The sequence below is a fragment of the Arvicanthis niloticus genome, chromosome 2 (genome assembly GCF_011762505.2).
Source record: "Arvicanthis niloticus isolate mArvNil1 chromosome 2, mArvNil1.pat.X, whole genome shotgun sequence".
NCBI lineage: Eukaryota > Metazoa > Chordata > Mammalia > Rodentia > Muridae > Arvicanthis > Arvicanthis niloticus.
Genome location: NC_047659.1, coordinates 59,617,708 through 59,633,072, shown reverse-complemented (window position 1 = coordinate 59,633,072; position 15,365 = coordinate 59,617,708). Strand labels below are relative to the sequence as shown.

At 43.6% G+C, this 15,365-nt stretch overlaps 1 long non-coding RNA gene across 2 annotated transcripts; it reads right to left on the bottom strand.

The window, feature by feature from the left end:
* Nucleotides 1–11,383: 11,383 nt before the first annotated feature.
* On the bottom strand, nt 11,384–13,910 carry LOC143441358 (uncharacterized). Of its 2 annotated transcripts, XR_013108676.1 has the most exons (3): nt 13,106–13,910; nt 11,901–12,424; nt 11,384–11,674 (listed from the first exon to the last, which is right to left on the bottom strand). It is a non-coding gene; the product is annotated as an uncharacterized LOC143441358 (long non-coding RNA). The 2 variants fall into 2 exon arrangements; XR_013108675.1 differs by having other exon boundaries at nt 11,384–12,424.
* Nucleotides 13,911–15,365: the final 1,455 nt, after the last annotated feature.

Sequence of the window (15,365 nt, the reverse complement as noted above, 5' to 3'; positions counted from 1 at the left end):
AGAGCTCAGGTGCCTCCCCTGGAGCCCAGAAGGCAAAAGAATCTGATTGCTAGAGTGAGAGAATGTTCTGCCAGACAGAGCCCAGCCTAACACTTTCAACCAACAACATGGGGCCAGTACAGAGCCTAGAAAAAGCAAGATCATTCTGGAACCAAGACATTCACTGGCAAGGGCAGTGGCAAGACCCAGGCTAGAGCAGGTGCCTAGATGAAGGTATTTGGACGTCAACCCATATCCATCAATCATGCCCTATTGATTCCACCTCCTACCCATCCTTGGCTACTACCATAGCCAGATACTCTTCTCACTAAGGTTTTACCAACCTCTGTGCCATCAGTACATCACCCCATCAGGGTTCATTTGATAACACTGCTTAACTGTTTATATGTTTTCCAATTAGCTTGCTGGTGAAGGCTAGCCCAGATTCTGAAGATAAAAACCATGGACATCATATAGACTTCTTATGGCTAGTCATATAAAACAAAATAAATGAACTGCATCAAATTATATCCCAGGGGTAAAAAGATTAAGGCTGTAGCTCAGCTGAGTTGTCTGCCTAGTGGGCAGCATGAGTCCTGAGTTCTAACCCCATCACTGGGGATGAACGTACTTGCCTGTAGTCCCAACACTCAAGAGGTGGAAGTAGAAGAATCAGAGGTTCAAGATCATCCTTTGCTACATAACAAGTTCAAGGCCAGCCTGGGCTATATGAGATGCTGCAAATAAATAGATTAAGATAGATAGATAGATAGATAGATAGATAGATAGATAGATAGATAGATAGATAGACGGTATTCCTGATACAGACAATGATCAGGTCCTCAGTCACCCCACCCTACCTTCCAAGGCAGTCCTACCTCCCCTCTAATGATCTCCATAGATAGAACCCTCCCCCTCCAATCTCCTGGTACTCCTCCCTGGGCAGGATTCACAAACCTTTTCTTAACCCCCTTTCATATGGATAAGCTATAAGCCTTTTCACATAAAGGGTTCTCTTTCTGATATACCAAGTATACAAACAAGCCAGTGGTTCTCAAGGAACAGAACCAATAGAATGAACTAACACTGTGTGTGTGTGTGTGTGTGTGTGTGTAGAGAGAGAGAGTTTATTACTGATTTAAAGTGGATTCCCCACCTACAATAATCCAACCAAGAAAAGTCCCTCACAGGTTTGTCCAGCTGCTTGGGTTTTAGTTACTTCCAAAAGTAGTCAAGTTGACAACTGAGATTAACCATCACAGTGCCTTTCAAAAATGTAGGCTTGAGAGAATCCAAATATTTGGCTTTTCGATCTACAGTCCGTCTCACAAGGGGCTTGGGAGCCTATTTTGAAACTTAAAAAAAAAAAAAAAATTTCAAAAGATTAATGCAAACATTTCCCTTTTCCATTCCAAGGGAAAGAAAACTTCGTATCCTCTTGAGTTAATACCAGAAAAAGGAAAAATCGGAAGCATGATGATAGCCTTTTTCCCTGAGCTTCACTCCTCACATCTATAAAATCAGTCAGGTTGTGGTGTGGATTGTATATAATGTATGAAAATTGCCCAATTAGTACACTGGCTAATCTTGTTGTTAACAAAAAAACTATTTAATTATAGAAAAATCAAGAAGAAATTAATCAAAAAGAAAAGAAAATGGGATGATATGTTAGAAGGATTCTAGAGTGCTCCTAACCTAACAAAGAAATAAGTGGGGGGAGGGGCGGTCTCTGTGTAATAAGTGAGCCAGCCACCTTTAAGGAGCTCCATCTCCCGGAAGAAGGACCATGTTGAGCATCTAACTGATTATACTGTGAGCTACTGACAGGAAGTTGGTTCATAAACCAGAGTAGGCTGGGGTGGGGGTGAGGGGGTAGGGGGGGAGTCATAGAGCAAGGCTCTTTGGGATCTCCTAGTGCTTTGAAAGCAGTTCTGATAAGGGTAGGTATACTGCTGGCTGGTTTTGTGTGTCAACATGACAGAAGCTGGAATTATCACAGAGAAAGGAGCTTCAGTTGATGAAATGCCTCCATGAGATCCAGCTATAAGCCATTTTCTCAATTAGTGATCAAGGGTGGGAGGGCCCATTGTGGGTGGTGCCATCCCTGGGCTGGTAGTCTTGGGTTCTATAAAAAAGCAAGCTGAGCAAGCCAGGAGAAGCAAGCCAGTAAATAACATCCCTCCATGGCCTCTGCATTAGCTCCTGCTTCCTGACCTGCTTGAGTTCCAGGCCTGACTTCCTTTGGTGATGAACAGCAATGTGGAAGTGTAAGCTGAATAAACCCTTTCCTCCCCAACTTGCTTCTTGGTCATAATGTTTGTGCAGGAATAGAAATCCTGACTAAGACAGTCGGACTGTGGGTAAAGAGGAGGGCTCCATGTTCTAGGAGACCTTCTTTTCAGAGGAAGGTAAATCGGAAAGGATGCCCGAGGAGGCACTGGATGAAGGGACTCTTAGACCAGTCACAATGGGTTTGGAGCATAGAAGCAGGAGCATCAGGCCCCACTGTACCTGGTCTTGGGAGTCTCCTGCTACTCTCCCATCTCCCCTTGGCTTCATGTCTATGCTGTGTTGGTCATTTTCTGTTCTGCTGTCACAGATTACCCAACAGATATACCTAAATGGAGGAAATAATGTATTTGAGCTTGTGGTTTCAGTCCCTCATGACAGGGAAGGCGCAGCTGAGCTCAAAGCACTGGACCATGTGGCCAAGCCACGCATCTCAGCTCATCTGGAAGCAGAAAGAGCTAGACCAAAACTAGAGCCATCACCACATCTCACGATGTAGCCCAGAACCTTCAGGCCATGACTGCAGTGGCCTCTAAATGCCTACACAGCTGAGCCTGGTCCGCACTTCCCTAAATGGTTATCTGCAAGCAGGACAACCTGATGCCCTCTTCTAAGGAAGCTCTCTTGTTGAAAGTCCTTCACTTGGAGTTTGCATTTTTGCTTCCTAATCCTTTGATGGGTGGAGCCTCAAGGTACTTTCCTATTCTTCAGGTGCAATGTGGAACTTCTTTCTTTAGGTTTATTTTTTACTTTTAATTTCGTTCATATGTGTGTGGGTGGATACATGCATGAGAGTACAGGTGTCCAGAGAAGTCAGAGGCACCGGATCCTGCCTCAGTTGGAGTTCCAGGCAGCTGTGAACAATGCAACATGAGGCTTCTTGATGGTGCTGAGTTCTTTAGCAGCTGTAAACAGGCCTTCATCCCTTCACTAACCAAACTACATTTGTTTTTTGTTTTTTTTTTTCACATCCTTTTGCTCTGGATCTCATTGTAAACTCGGGTAAAAGTAGTCATAAACGTGACCCAACCTGGATGCTATGCAGTCATGCAAATTTGTCCACCAAATAAATTAGTCTTTTACTTTTGAATCTAGCCTTACTCAAATGTTTAGATTATAGGCGGGGGGGGGGGGGGGGGGGATGGGGAAAGGGGATGGTATCTGAAGTGTAAGTGCAAGATCTAATAAAAAAAAAAAAAAAATTATAGGCAGAACACAGCCAGATTCTTTGCTAGAACATATAGGAATAGCTTCTGTTTTAGTTTTCCGTAAGATCTGTGTTCCCATCTGAAAGCTCACGAGTGAGCACATCTGTCCACATTCTCATCTTTAGAACACCACCAGAATTACACAATTAGCTCTACAAATGGTGTCCTTGAGCTTCTCCGGCCTGCATCCCCTCCCTTACATGGTCCTCCAGAAAGCCACTTCTAAAAGCCCAAGAACCACATATTTGAGTTTCTTAGAGTTCCAGTCCCACTTCCAATACTGATTTTCTGTATTGGGTACTTCCTATGTCACTGTGACAGAAACAAGAGGAGAAATGTGTTGGGGTCAACTCTGTCAGAAAGATTTTAGTTCATGGTGGTAGCCCTCAAAGCAGAAGGAGATTGTGATGGAGGACCCTTAAATTGGGATGAGCCAGGAAGCAGAACGTCCTAGATGGGCTACACCCTGAAAAACCTCAAGACTTACTGTCACCAGCCAGCTCCCAACTCATAAAGGCTTCACAATCTTCAAATTTTAACACACGCTGGAGGCCAAGTATTGAGGGCATGAGACTATGAGGAACATCACAGGTTTAAGCCAATGCATGTGTTCATCCAGCAGACATTTACAGGTAACTAGATTTGTTGTTATTGGTTTGGTTTTCCGAGACAGGATTGTTCTGTGTAATCCTGGCTATGCTGAAACTCAAACCAGGCTGCTGTAAGACCCCCCAAAGGGGACCCTCACCCAAGTCCAGACCTGCACGCACCCAAGGACACAGGAGGACCGCCTTGATGTAATAACAAAAGGTAGTTTAATGGCGAGGGCCCTCGGGCCAGAACATATCTCATGCAGGAGATAGAAGATCCGACACCCAGCCCAGGAAACTTGGGATATTTATTTGGGGAAAGCGGGGAAAGTTTGGCGCGGTTACATATGATTGGATATTTCAAACATCCGTTCCCAAGCCTGGTTTCCATCTAGCCCCCATCCCAATTATCCTAATTTACATCTGTATCTTGCTCCTGGGAGAATTCCTTTCAAGTGACTTCCGTTTACCCAGGTGTTTTATTGCCTCTATCTTGGGTCTTTTGTGCCTTTGAAATGTTTATTCAAGCCCTTGGAATGCACCCCAGGGGCAGCTAACACTTGAGTGTAAACTCTGAACCTAAGAAACTTTCACATTGAGACCTAAAATTTCATTTTTTACAATTTATTCTCACACTGCCTGCCTCTGCCTCCCGAGTGCTGGGATTAAAGGCGTGCATCACTATGCCCAGCTCAAGTAATTGCCATATTATATTAACCAAATAAGTAATGTTTATACAAACAACGTAAACTAAAATTACTATAAAAGGTATAAATCAAAATTATATTAATCAAAATGTTTAAGCTAAACATAAACTAACTATAAAAGGTATAAATCAAAATTAATTGTCATGTTGTATCTGAAATAACTACTGTGTTCTACGTAAGCAGATGTTTCAGAGCTACTCTGACCTGACCCTCATCGAACGTTGACATAACTGTGGTTTCTATGGAGTTTGCCTTTCAAAACACTTTACCCCTGAGCTTCAACACTAAGAAACTCTGAGGCATTAGCCCACTCTAGGTCATTCTGGCCAAAATAAAAAGGTTCTTATAGTCTTGATAGGCATAATTAGTATGGTGGTTTATATCTTCCACATGGATTATTTCATTTTCGAAGGCCCTAGAAAGATTCCCCACACATACACAGAACTCAGTCTCACTCTCGACTGCCTTAGGCAGTGGAAAAGTTTCCAGGAAGTTGTCCCTTGGAGATGTTCCTGGGCTCTCTGCCTCCCACTGAGCCTGGGAACACATATAATGACTGCTTTATGCCCAGACACTCCTAGGAGGTAAGTTTGCAACTGAATTCAGTTCTGCTTCAGAAGAAGCACCTCTTGGAAAGTCCCACTAAAGTTAAGATGCAGAGTCTCTTTGAGGAGACTTCTTAAGGTCTGAGAGAAAGCACATTACAGGTAGCTCTCCCTTGTCCTCCTAAGCTAAGCAGGGATGCCAAGAGCAGAGGGCCTGGCTTCGTGATTCTGCCCCTCGTGAGATCTGGTTTTTGTTTTAGTCAGGATGAATGGCCAACTGTCTGTATGAGATCTGCATACTGGATTATTTTGTTGGTTTGTTACTGGTGTCTTTGTCTTGTTTTGTCCCCTTCCTGTTATCATTTCAGAGAAGAGGAGGAGAGCTGGTCTATAGCCAAGCTTACTTTGACTTAGTAGTGATTGGAAGCCAACCTGGGGTATGTACCTCACCTTTACAGGGTTGAAAAGAAAAAAAAGGGGGGGGGATAATAATATTATAAGAAATTAGACAAATAGGAATGGACTATTGAATCTAATCTTAGACAAAAGCATTTTATAGCCATAAGCTTACATTGATAAAGATCTTTATATTTTGATACAAGATTAAAGTTATATTGTTACATTGACACAGAATTTTGTATATTGGTACAGATTTAAGGTTTTCATTGATATAAATTCTTGTTATTGATGCAAAATTTAAGATTAATTTTGTTACAACATAATATAGGTACATTTCAATTCGTAAATAGGCATTGTGCCTATGCATCTCATTTAAATATACAAGGTTTAGTCCCAGTTCTTTTAACAGCTGCTATGACAAACTGTTTAGAATAATTAAGCAACACAAGTTAATAGTCAGATAGTCAAACTCATGGTCATATTAGATATTAATTTAGTTAATTACAATAAAATGTTTCAAAGATATTCAAATAGTAAATAGCTAAAAATAAACAATATTTAACAATTCGGATATGCTAGATATAGATGGTCTTCAAAAACATTAGGGATAAACAGAATATAGCATTTAAAAATCATTTCATTATTAAAAGATCTTTTGACTACAAGACAGATTTGCTTCTGGCAGTACCCCCATTCCACTTCAATTGTGCTTCAATTGTGACAAACTAGCCACTGCGGGGGAGGGGGTGAGCCCCAACTTTATCTGCAGACAGAATACCGTCCAAAAAGGACAAACAGACATAGAATGGTCAATTGCTAAGCAATACAGGGTAAGCTAGTCCTTCATAATTCCTGCTTCAGTTACCCACGATCTGTCAGATACTCTGGGCCAGAGGGCTAAAGATAGATGCTCCTATGTTAGAAGGAGGACTGGGGACTGTCTAGGCAGAAAGGTTTCTCTGTCATTTCTATGATTTTTGGAAGGTGTGTCCCTGTGCTTCCTGCATACCCAAATAATATTTATTCCTTCTCAGATTTCTGATATGGTTGAAGATTAGTTAGTCTCTGATGTGTTTATAAAAAGATAAAGAGATATAGGATATGTTCTATGGGTGTGTGGTGAGGTATGGGGGGAAGGACTATCTCAGTGGGCCCACGCATAGGCATTCCTTCCCCCTGAGGAACCTGCCACATGGTGGTATAGTATAGAATAGAGTTTATTTGAGGCTTGGGGAGGGCAGTTAAGAGGGTAGAAGAGGCAGAGAGAGGGAGAGAGTAGAGAAGTAGAGACCAGCCATGAGCACGTGGAGAGAGGGGGAAGGGAAAAGGAGAAGGGGTGAGGGGACAGAGGGATCAAGAGAGAGCAAGAGTTCAAGAGAGCAAGAGAGAGAGAAGGAGGCAAGCAGCCCCTTTTATAGTGGGCCAGGCCTACCTGTCTGTTGCCAGGTAACTGTGGGGAAGAGCATACCTGGCTGTTGCTAAGAGTTTAGACAAAATGCTAACAGTCTCATAATTAAACTTAAGTTGTTTGGGATTTAAGATGTTCTAGGTCTAAAAAAGATGTTTTTAGGATGGCAATACAAGTTAAGATATAAAATAACTTAAATACAAAAATTTAACTCACAAAGATAGAATATATGATAAAATTGCCAAATATAATGAACTGGATATTATAAATATATACCATACCTTATAATTTTCATGGCTATTATAATTGTATTCAATATATCTGGGAGAAAAGGAGCCTTTTATTGGATGAAAACGAGGAATTGTTGAGGTTTGATCTGTTGCTATATATTGTTATGCTAAGTGTGGGCCTCCAAAGCCTGGTTGCCCAGAGATGAGTCTGCACCTAGACCCAAGTGATGCTATGTAACCTTGCCTCCAAGTTATTTCTGGCTAGTTAATAAAGATGCCTACAGTCTATAGCTGGGCAAACTGAGGTAGGTGAGGCTTAATGTTCCTGGGCTTACGATGGAGACCATGGAGACAGAAAATGATTGAGAGAGGAGAAAGATGTCATGGGTTAGGAGTCAAGAAAGAATGATCATGAGGATTGGACAATTGGAGTTTAGAGCATTCCAGATGAAACAGAGTAAGTAGTAACTTGGGGTTATTGATAGGAAATAGATTTTAATTCCATAGAGGGTAGATATCTGTCCAGCCTTAATGCTAATAAAGGCTTATTATAAATATAAAAAATCATTGTATATCTTTTATCTGGGAACTAAATGGTCAAAGGCAGGGTAGAAGCCCCAGACTGAGATTAAATATTTTCTACAACAGAGTCTGCAGCCCTTGTTGTCTGTTAGGTGAGTGGTGCTAATTCCTTTCTGGGATTCTATTGACTGTTCCAGTAAACTCTGTCCTCTGATTCTGCCCGTCTTTTGTCTTTTATCCATGAACTTCCTAGCTGCCTCTCCCTTTCCTACCCAGACTGAATGTTTGGCTCTCTCCTATGTGGTTCTTCCTTCCCAACCATTTCTTTCTCTGCTTCTCTCTAGCTCTCCAACCCTCAGAGTCTCATCTCAACCCCTCTCATTTCTGCTGCTCAGCTACTGCTTAGGGTCTCAACCAGAGCTCAGACTTAGTCACATCCAATCCCCGTTCTCCCAAAGGATCTGTGAGCCCATTAAGACCAAGCCATAAAATCCTGCTGGCTGAGCTCTGCAAGATAAGGCCCCAGATAGGACAGGAAAGCATGTGGCACCAGGCTAATTATGGCTACAGGAGCTACGATGTGGGCAGGAATGGAGCACACACACACTTCTTGACACCCCCCCACCCGACCCCAGACATCCCAGCATTCTTTCTAGCCAGTGAGTACAGGATGCCACCTCAGAGTGGCCACAGGATACAAGGCCCTTTACTCAGTGTGGCTCTGAGGGAAACTAGAGATCAAAGCTCTCTTAGGTCCTAATGTCTAGCATTTCTATTGGATCTCCAAACCTGCTTCACCTAACTGAAATAGGATATTCTTTATGTTTTCTGTTCTTGAGACTCCTTTGCCTTAAGCCTGTGGTCTGCCTTTATTTCTGCCCCACCACGCCTGGATACTCTTGCTTAAATTTCTACTTTGACTTCAAATACCCTCTTAGCATGCCTGTCCATCCTTCTCTACCTCTCCCCCTGTCTTGTCCCAATCTAGAAGTAAGCTTGTGGGAAAATCAAGGGAGGAACCACAAGAATCTGTGGACAAGCATGGGACAAGAAAGCAGGGAAACCAGGAGCTGCTCGGGTCTACAGCTGGACCTTACTGAGCGTCCTGGGGGGGGGGGGGGGGGCTCTGTTTCTTTCCCTAGAAACAAAATGGAGCATCTCTCTGCCCTAGTTGCTGAAATGCTACTCTTCTGTGAAAAGGCTCATCCCAAACAAGGATCTCTGGTAAGGTTCAGTTGTCTCCAAGCACTGCCCTTCCGGCCCAGAGAACAGCCAGATCTGTTTAGAAGCTGAAATGACCCAACAGTGACTCAGAAACCACGAACTGATGAGCTCTTGCAAATTGTGCATGGAGCTCTTCTCAGCTGCTAAACCACAGGATGGGCTGTGATTGCTCTCAAGGAAGGATCCCTCTACTACAAAGAACATTCTGCTCTGCACATCTGAAACCTAAGGGTCACCAATCACAGAGCAGACTTTAGGGCCTGAGGATGTACCCAGTGCCAAATGAACTCCTTCCAGAAATGCCCTCTGCGGAAATGCCCTTCAGGGCATTCATAATGGCAACAGTAATGACATCCATTTACTAAGTGTCCTTTGTGAGCCAGGCCTCAAGCTAAGAGCTTTGTATGACACCGTCCACCTTATCTGGAGATTCAGCAACCAAAGATCCAACCAACTGCAGGTCAAATATTCTGGGTATGGGGGATGAGAGAGTACATCTATACTAAATATGTAGGAATTGTTTTCTTTGTCGTTGTGTTCCCAAATAATTCATTGCTACATGTTTTGTTTTGTCTTATGTCAGAATCTCATGTAGTCCAGGCTGTCCCTGAAATCACTGAAATCATGGGCTGATCCTTCTGCCTCTGGCTCCAGAGTGCTGGGATTACTGTGTGTACTATGGTACCCAGCTACTGTTAACAACTGTTTGCATAACATTTACATTGTATCCAGTGCCTTGCATAGGAGCTGGGGAGGTGAAGTAATAGGTAAGAATGTTTGCATTCAGTCATAAGAACCTGGATTCAAATTCCCAGTACAGAGCCACATGCCTGTAACCTAGCATCGGTGGGGCAGAGTCAAGTGCATCCTGGGAGCTCATGAAAGGTCCGGGACTCCCCAAAAAGGGGTCCACTTAAGTCTCAGGATAACACGCACCCAAAGGACACACGAGAGACCGTCTTGCTGTAAAATACATGAGGTGGTTTATTAAATCAGAGCTCTGGGCCAGCCCATATCCCCATATCTCACATAGGGGATAGAGGGACTGACCTCGTGGCTCAGGGGCATAGCGCTTATATATGGGCGGGGTAGGGAAAAATCGAACTTTCGCGCGGGTGCACAGGATTGGTTGTTTTACCTTTTTTGAACACTAGTAGGCCATACCATGGGGCAGGGTGTAGTTCTTCCCTTGGCCAGTCAGTTTCTGGGATGTTCTTAACAGGCCTTTGTACTGTAACTCCCCCCTCCTCTGTAACTAATTAGATGGACCCAAACCTGCTGGCAGGTGCTTTTCTGCCCAAGGTCTAAGGCGAAAAAATTTACACATATTTGATAAGATGGCCTTTATAATTTTTCACTCTACACTCACTGGCAAGGTAGCCATGTCAAAAGATCAAATTATTTACTAGTCATTTCTTTTTTTGTATTTATTTTTTAGCATTTCATACACACACACACACTGAAATTGTATAGAAAGAAGGTCTTAGGCATCTGTGGATTTGGAGATCCTGGATGGGACAAGTCCAGAAATCAGTTCTTTTGTCTGTCTGTTTGTTTGTTTTTGTTTTTTATTTTTGTTGTTGTTTGTTTTTTCGAGACAGGGTTTCTCTGTGTAGTCCTGGCTGTCCTGGAACTCAGTCTGTAGACCAGGCTGGCCTCAAACTCAGAAATCATCCTGCCTCTGCCTCCCAAGTGCTGGGATTAAAGGCATACACCACCACTGCCCAACCAAAAGTCAATTCTCCAGGATAGTTCAAGACATCTGGAATTATCTGATGCCCACATCACCCCATATTGGACATTATCATTATAAGAACTTTAAGGATAAAGACCAGAGAGGTGCAGAAACCTGGCTAAGTCACTCAGCCAGTGAGTTAGAAGAGACACACCTCTAACTCAGGCAGGTCTCGGGGACAGTGTTCAAGTGTCTTGCAGAAGTCCATGCCCTCCTTTGCCAGTTCCTGCCTCCGAGGAAGCCATCCCTAATGTCCCTGTCCCCACCCTCTGTCTACACACTCTGCCCTTTTCATAACATTCTGTAAACATTCCTCTTACTGAACTGAAGGTATTTCTTCTCCACTCCCTCCCCTGGATGGTAAGTTGGTATGCAGTTATAGAGAAGATAGCTCATTCTAAATAAACTCACAAGAGACTGATTGATGCACCCTAAATGCAACTTATTAATTTACAGTGGGAAATGAAAGCCCCCAGCAGCTGGGAATTCTGAGGCTGGCTGGTCAGCACAATCTCTTTCAGGAAGGACAGACTTTTGGGAAAGAAAATCAATACCAGGAGGTTCTTTATTCAGTACAAAGTCAGTAAAGGAAGTTGATGGATTGACACGTAGGTGAAGCCTGACACGCCTCCAAAGCCTCCTGCCTGCCAAGGACCAAAATATCTAAGTCAGAGTGTCCTGGGTGTCATCTCTGGATAGCTTTGGATTTTTCTGGATCCTTGGGAGCACCAACCTTTTGGATGCCGTTGTTGTGATTCCAGCTGGATTTCTCAAGTGCTTGTTTGTTTGGGTTCATTTCTGCAGTTTGACAAAACTAATGGCAAGTTCCAATTGCAATCTACAAAAGAAGAGGAGGAGAGTGAGGAGAGGGAGAAAGAGGAGAAGGAAATAACTGCCCTCCTTATTAGTCCTGTTACTTTGTCGGGAGCCTAAGCATCCACATTGTCATCCTAACCCCACATTTTCTTATGGCGGAGACTTGAAAATGAACAACATGGTGCCAGAAGCCAAACTGTCCATGTTTGAGCTGTGGGTCTGCAGTGTATATGCCCAGGACACATTACCTAAGTTGAGAGTCGTGGCAGTGTGAATCAAGAGAATTCAATGACTGAGTACACGTGGGGTGCTTAGAGTTGTGTCTGGCATCTGGGAAGCAATCGATACTTGTTAGCGATGATGAATAATTCATTTCATAGATGAGAAAGCTGAAGCCCGGAGAGATAGTCAACCAAGATCATGCAGCCAATGAGGGGTGAAGGTACAGTTCCGTATCACATAGCTTCCTTCAGCTACCAAAGTCTTTCCTCAGGCAAGCTCCTGCTTTCTTTTTTATCAACACATACTAATTATACATACCGATGAGACTGAATTTTCATACATGTACACAGCATGTGGGGTCATGTCCTCTCAACCTTCTCCACCCTCTACCCATCCCTGCAGCGGTGGTTCCAGTCTCTGGGAGGCACTTGTCCAGTTTTCAGAATGACTTTCTTTTCCCGTCTATGAGAAGGAACATCCTGTCCTTGTTTTTTTCCTGTGCCTGGCTTATCCCATTTGGCATGGTGGCCTCTCTGGTCCCATCAGTTCACTGCAAAAGACAGCACTGCATTTTTAAGATTTGTTGCTCAATAGTCAGTGCCTTATTCCTGAGTTCTGTAAGAAGCTGAAAGAAAGCTTTTTTTTTTTTTTTTAATGCTCACCCACCTAGCAGAATGGGTAAAAATCCAAAAGAATGAAACAGGGTAAGGCAAGCTGCAGCAACCAGAGGGGTGTGTAGGAGCAGTTGCTTGCGAAGTGTCTGGCGGTTTCCAGTGGCGTTAAATAAACACCCATTGAATCATCCAAGTTCAACCAGAGGACAAGAACCACTCTGTGTGTGTGTGGATGTGTGTGTGTACACAAGTATGTGTCTGTGTATACAAGTATGCATGTGTGTACATGTATGTGTACAAGCATGTGTGTGCATGCAAGTGTGTGTATACAAATGTGTGTGCGCAAAAGTGTATATGTGTTTGAGTGTATATATGTGTGCCTGTGTGTGCATTTGTATATGAGTATGTGTGTGCATGCGTGTATGAGTGTGCATGTGTGTATGAGTGTGTGTTTGTATGTGTGTGTGTGTGTGTGTTCTCCAGAGGAAAAGATCTGATAACTAATAAGAATGAATCTATCTCTACATGAAGGAGGTTTATTAGAATGAGTTTATTAGAAAGGAGGTTTATTATTACAGGCTGTGTTCCAGCTAGTCCAGCAATGGCTGTCTACCCACCGGAGGTCCGAGAATACAGTAGTTGTTCAGTCCACAGGTCTGGATGTCTCAGCTGGTCTTTGGTGTATATTTCAGTGAAGATGCAGGCTCCAATTCCAGTGAAGGAATGAACTTCCCACTGAGAGCAAGGACAAGAAGACAGAGAACAAATGCTTCTTTCTCCTTTGTCCTTTATAGAGGCTACCATGAGAGGATGTGGCCCAAATTTAAGGTGGGTCTTCAGACCTCAAGTGATCCAAAACACTAAAAATTTCTTACAAATATGCCCAGTGGCTTGAGGGTTTTAGTTAATTCCAGAGGTAGTCAAGTTGACAACCAAGAATAGACACTGTGTGTGTCTGTCTGTCTGTCCTGCAGGTTATGGGGATTTGGTCTTAATTATGAACAATGAGTAAGCCATCTGATATGGATTACCTCATACTAGAGCTTCCTCAAGTCAGACAGCCATGATTAGACATAAAGTAAGGGAGGCGAACAGACAAGCCAGACCTCATAAGCTTGAGATGGAACCTCAGGAAGATGGACTGAAGCCTTAGACCCCAGTCAGTTCTTGCTGCATTGCATGTGCTGTATCTTCTGAAGCTGAGGGCCTTTGGTGGAAGTCACCTCAGACACTCCTGACTCCAGAGCAGAAGCCAAGCAAAGGGGAGCTAGCTATGGACTCATGCCAGTCAGGTCCTGCCAGAGATTAGGCACAATGTATTTGAGCTACAAAATGACAGCTGCTTCCCTTCCACTCTCCATGCCCCCCGCCCCCAGAATCTCCCTGGAGACCCACCCTCACCAGAAACACACAGGAAAAGAAATTCTACAAGTCTCCACATTATGAACCTCCCACCCCTGCCCTTGACCAAACAATTGCAACTAAGATTCACCTGAAAGAAATGTGTGTGTGTGTCTACCATGTGAGAGCAGGAGGGAGTTCATAATAGCGTTATTCAAAAGAGGCCCAGGCCTATAGCCCACCAGTAAGAATATAGATAAGCAAACTGTCTTTATTCACACAATGGATATTACTCCACAAACACAAAGACCTTTAGAAGTTCAAGGCCACCCTTGGCTACATAATGCATAGGAGACCAGTCTGGGATACAGAAGAGTCTGAAGAAAGAGAAGGGAGAGGAGAGGAGGAAGAGGGGAAGAGAGAGCAAGAGATAATGTTTAAACCATTCCATTTGTGTAAAGGTCAAGATGGGCAAAGCTAATTGAGAGGGACAGAAGGACCATTAGTGACCTCTGAGAGGAAGGGTGGGTTTGTTGTCTTTAGTCAGAAAGCCTTCTGTAATTGTTTACTTTCTCACTGTTGTAGCTAAATACCTGACAGAAATAACTCAGGCAAACAGCAATTTATTTCGGCTCACAGTTTAAGAATTCTCCATCGTGGTGGCAGGACCTTACAGAGTGAGTTTTTCTCTTGCACTTTGGAGGAAGAGGAAGAGGAAGAGGAAGCAGAGAGTAGACCAGAACCAGGCTTGGGTTACAGCCTCAAAGATTCACCCTCCTTCCCCTCCCCCTCATTTCCTGTTTGCTCCAGCCAGGACTGGCCATGTCAGTTTCCACAGATGCCTCCCCCAGCAGCCCAGACAGCTGGCGAGCACCAGCCCTTGAGTTGCAGGTAATACTCCTGCTGTCTTAGTTTGGGCCATTTTTACTGTCACAAAACACCATGACCAAAGCTCCTTGGGAAGGAAAGGGTTTATCTGCTTATACTTCCATATCACCAAGTCAGGATCTCAAACAGGGCAGGATCCTTGAGGCAGGAGCTGATGCAGAGGCCATGGAGGGGTGCTGCTTACTGGCTGGCCCCTCATGGTTTGCTCAGCCTGCTTTTTTAAAGAACCCAAAACCACCAACCCTGTGATGGTACCACCACCTCCCATATCTATCACTAATTAAGAAAATGCCTCACTGGGCGGTGGTGGCACACGCCTTTAATCCCAGCACTTGGGAGGCAGAGGCAGGCGGATTTCTGAGTTCGAGGCCAGCCTGGTCTACAGAGTGAGTTCCAGGTCAGCCAAGGCTATACAGAGAAACCCTGTCTCGAAAAACCAAAAAAAAAAAAAAAAAAGAAAAAAAAGAAAAGGAAAAAAAAATGCCTCAAAGGCTTGCAGCCTAATCTTATAGAGCCATTTCCTTGTTGATGACGTTAGCTTTTGTTAAGTTGACGTAAACCAAACCAGGATACCTGCCCATATGTAAATGTTCACTGAATTGTGTTAGATCTCTGAGGCAGTGTAAAGAGACAGAAGGCAGAAAAAGA